This window comes from Clupea harengus, chromosome 18 (assembly GCF_900700415.2).
Source record: "Clupea harengus chromosome 18, Ch_v2.0.2, whole genome shotgun sequence".
Lineage (NCBI taxonomy): Eukaryota > Metazoa > Chordata > Actinopteri > Clupeiformes > Clupeidae > Clupea > Clupea harengus.
In genome coordinates this window covers 26,135,190-26,140,166 of record NC_045169.1, presented here as the reverse complement: position 1 = coordinate 26,140,166, position 4,977 = coordinate 26,135,190, and the positions used below count along the sequence as shown (strand labels likewise).

General features: G+C 40.4%; 1 long non-coding RNA gene across 1 annotated transcript; it reads left to right on the top strand.

Moving 5' to 3' along the window:
* Positions 1-222: 222 nt before the first annotated feature.
* On the top strand, positions 223-4,181 carry LOC116224630. The gene is made up of 4 exons (XR_004165659.2): positions 223-1,584; positions 2,620-3,211; positions 3,528-3,617; positions 3,708-4,181. It is a non-coding gene; the product is annotated as an uncharacterized LOC116224630 (long non-coding RNA).
* The last annotated feature ends 796 nt before the right edge of the window (positions 4,182-4,977 follow it).

Sequence of the window (4,977 nt, the reverse complement as noted above, 5' to 3'; positions counted from 1 at the left end):
TTGGATAAGTACAACTGTAAATAAAAACAATTGAATAAACACGTTGGATGCCAATATATATATCATCAGATACATGTGATGAACCTGAATGTGTCAAATGTAAAGTCTAACCCAAACTTCAATGAGGGAGTGAATGAGATAAAGAGATAGAAGAGTGAGTGAATGAGATAAAGAGATAGAAGGCGAGCGAAAGATGAAAGAGAAGAGGATGAGTGTGAGCGTGAGAATAAGAGAGAAGAGACAAAAAGAGAGAGAAAAAATAGATCAAATGTCACATGATGGTTTCTATGCATCTGGCACAAAACCTTTTAGGGGAATTTTAATTTGGTACATTGACCACTCACCATGATGCACACGATGTGAAGCGGTTAAACACAGACCACTCACCACTCACCACACACCACTCACACGCACCCTCTCACAACATTCAACATGAAACCCTCACCGCTGAAAGTTCCCCTTCCTACCTGCACCCACTTCATCACAACTGGACACCCTTATCACAACAGCACTAAAACTGGACACCCTTAACACAACAGCACTAAAACTGGACACCCGTATCACAACAGCACTACAAATGGACACCCTTAACACAACAGCACTAAAACTGGACACCCTTATCACAACAGCACTAAAACTGGACAGTAATGTGTTGTCTATACTAGATACTCATTTGTATTGAGACGATGTGGACACACTTGCATCTACTAACTTTCTGCTAAGTTGAATACCAAGGTCAAAACTATGTTGTAGCAAAACTCACTGAAGTCTTGTTTCTTGTATTCATCCAAATAGTTCACTTTACCTGGAATAACAAATTGACATAAAACACACAATGAGTCTGTGTTGGTTAGCTTACTTTACCTGGAATAAAAAATTGACATAAAACACACAATGAGTCTGTGTTGGTTAGCTTACTTTACATGGAATAACACATTGACATGAAACACACACAATGAGTCTGTGTTGGTTAGCTTACTTTACATGGAATAACAAATGAACATTAAACACCGATGACCACAACCTGTGTTCTGTTCACCCTCCACCTGAGCACCAAACCACAACTCTTTCCTGTGCCAGAGGAAACAACCACAGGAGGATTGGGACTTCCAAAGTAATGCACAAACACACAAGGCTACTTATATTATGTAGGATTCTTAAATACATCCCCAATGTTAAGCAAATGGCAGCTAGCCTGCCAGCTCAAAAACAGTATGTTTTCCGTGCTAACAAAACAAAAGAAAATGCTATAATAGCCAGCTACGAGGTAGCTCAACTCATAGCGCCTCAGATGGTGACTTCATAAAACAGCGCCTCATTAAAGCCACAGAAATAATGTGCCTGGAAAAGATACAAGAATTCAACAATTGAGCATGCCCAGAAACACAGTTGTGCGCCGACTTGTCAGCTAACTTAAAACATAAAGTGTCGCACAAAGCTTGTGCTTTTGATTTGTACCTGATTGCATGTGATGAGAGCACAGACACCGCGCACCTGTTACATTTTTTTTGCGGGGAGTTGACGATAACTTTTGCATTACGGAGGAGCTGCCTGATCTTAGGAGTCTAAAGGGCACAACAACGGGTAAGGATATTTTTTAAGCTGTGTCAGATGCAATTGACAAAATGGAACTTAAATGGTAAGAGAATGGAGACGAGGCTGTTAAAATGCACTGCATCAGGGGCGTATCTAGCCCTATTTTGGGGGGAGCTGGAGCCCCTCCAAAAGTTTCCTTAGCCCCCCCCCCAAATATATATATGTTTTTATTTTGAGATCGTCAAATTCACACCTAACAACCAATTTAGTGAACTTATTTTATTGAATTTTTAGAGTTAGAAATAAAATAGTCTTGAGTAGCACAGGAATCTCGCCTGTTTGAGACTGTGGTGGCAAGCGCACGGCTCTGTTTGAGCCCCGCGAGCGTGCAGACAGACGGTGATAACGTCTAGTAAACAGACTCGGAGCGACTGTCCGACCCAAGCTGGTGAAAGCTGCCATAATCATCTGCTGGATATAAAGGTATAGCACATGAAGTTTAAAATAGTAAAAGAAACGAAATGGTTCAATCATTACAAGTTAATTACATATGTCGTGGCTCTCTTTTATGCTACCCTACTCAGTAGCTCCGCCAGATATAACTAGCTAGTGAACTCTAGCCTACAATGTTAACCTACTCACTTACGCTGCAAATCTCTACCATGCTACAGTATAATTAGCACCTATCTCAGCAGATGTCTACAATATGTTTATTGTTGTGCCATATTTTAAATCTAAATTTGTTAATTTATCTTCCTAAAACCCACTAGAGGACACTATTTAAAAGGATAGTTTCCAAAATGTCTTATGGGGGAGCATGCCCCCAGACCCCCCTAGTTTTGCTTGCTCACAGGAAAAATAATAGGTTTTATCAAGGGGCTTAGCCCCCCGAAAAGTGGGGACCTAGATTCGCCCCTGCACTGCATCATCCACCAAGAAGCCCTCTGTGCCAAATAATAATATTTAATAATAGCATTTTCTAACAAACGTTAGTTGATGTGTTAACAACCCCAATAACTTATTTGCATAACTAACTTAAATATACCCATCCCCTTGTTCCCTTATTTTCCCCTCTTTATACAGGGCTGTGAAGGGGAACCACCATCCTGACTAATACGCAATCTGAGACAGCTGTTTTGAGAAAGAGCTTTAACTTTTTTTGAAACAAAATGAATGAAAACTCGTTAATGGAAAGTCGTGATGTAGGCTGTTTTTATTTTATTTACTTAAGCATATTCAATTATCAAGCATAATTTACCTACATTTGATTGATTTTGTTAACTTTAATAGTGGCCCAGGCTTTCGTATATTTTTCTGTATTTGGCCCTCAGTTAAAAAAGGTTTGGACACCCCTGATGGACTCTAGATGGACATACTGCATCTATGAAATAGAGTCTCAAATAGTCTAATGAGAGCTGAGCTGTTTTCCGGATTTCTGTTTTTGCTAGGGTCATAGGGTTTCCTGTTTTGTTTTTGTTTTTTGCCTCATGGTATGAAGATCTCCTCCTTATAGCACATGATATGCATTACAATCCAGCCCCCCCCATGTCATATGAGAGATATATAACCAGGTACAACACATCTAACGCTTCACTGAATTTGGTGATCCGTGTCGACATGTCTCTGAAGATCGCACTCATCACACTTGTCCTGGCCAGCATGCTGTCCTCTGCAGGTAACACACATCTGTAATGTACCTCAATATGACTAAAGTTTTAAAAGAGTTTCTCAGCTCCAGTAAATATTAATGTGTGTAATAAGCTGGGTCTTTGGACTTATGACCACAATTTGGGAAGGAGTGTGTGAGATATTTTAACATCAAGGGTATCATGATGTTTGATGATGAAGTAAAGAGTTATTATTGTTATTATTATATTGCAGTTATGGTAGAAGTACTACTAATAGTAGTAGTGGTAATCTTTTTCTCATTTTTCTTTCCATCACATCGCTTTCCTGTTTTCTACATTGATACTGTTTGTCTTTATTCTTAGATTTCCTGAAGTGTTACACCTGTGCTGGGGGACAATGCACTGATAATCCAATGACCTGCCCTTCGAAGAATGATTCCTGTGTTAAATGGGGTGAGTCTGCGGCACTACACCCAAATATGAAATCAATATTTGGTATTTCTCTGACGTTACTGAGTTCACAAAAAAAACTTGTTTTGGCAGAGGTCCCTCTTCCTCCAGAGAGGGATGCGTCAGTATTTGTATTCCTAAAATCGTGTGGCAATCAAGATACATGCAATGATGCTACAAATCAACAGAACATCAGAAAATCAGAACATCCGAATATAAACTGCTGCAAGGAGGATCTGTGTAACGGCGCTGGGACCATTGGGAAGAACCTCCTGCTCCTGCTGGTGCCGGTGGCCTCCATCTTTGTGCTCTCCTGAGCTGAGAGCTCCACCATCCTCCTCCTCCTCCATCCTCCTCCTCCTCCTCCTCCTCCTCCACTGGCCCCAGTTCAGCTGTAATCCTGAACACATGCGTCTAACCTGATTGTTTAAATTGTGTATCACTCAATCCTTGCATTGCATATATATATATTACTTAAACATGAAACTAATATTTGTTTAATTAGTGATAACTGTGATTTGCTGACTCTTTGAAAAATGCATATTCAATAAAAAGATCATATTTGTATGGAAGCATAATGTATTTACTTGAAGAATTTGTTTTCCGAATTTATATGCATTTATGAGAGAAGAGTTGACCCCAAGGTTTCCGGTTCGAGTCCCACTGTTGGCAGAAATGTAGGTGTGCATTATTTACAGCAAAGTTAATTTTTATTACTGGAAATCACAATTTGTTTGCATATTACTTAATTAATAACCTTATATTAGTGAGATATTGATAATTCTACATTGAATATTTAAGTGCAAGTTCATGTACACAAATGTGTGAGGTCCTTTTATTTTCAATAACCAATTAAACAACAACAACAACTACAATATAATAATATATATAATATATAACAGAAAACATACACAGAACTATATACACTATTTAAGTGTGAAACTGGGAGGGGGAAGGGATTGAGGGGCACTAGCCCAGTGTCCATGCCTCTGGGAGGGGGGGAACAATTTATTCATTTATTTTTCATGCATTTTTCTATTTTTATATATCCTCCAACCACTGCTCCTTGGGAACAGCCTCTACAGAGGGGCAGTATATAATGCCCTTGTACTGTCTGTGTCCAGTCTCCGCTGTCCTGAACTGCCCGCATTTCTTGCACGTGTTGTGCAGAACAGTGCAGGTCCGTTTTCGGACTGGAGCAGGAACGGCAGAGGAGAGGCTGGCACCCAGCACAGGCCCCTGTGAGGTCACTGGACCCAGCATGAACAGCTGAGGGCCCGAGGGTGGAGCAGGGAAGAGCTCTTGCTGGGGGCACGACCTCACAGCCGCCAGTGTCGCGACTGCGGACGATACATTCCACTTC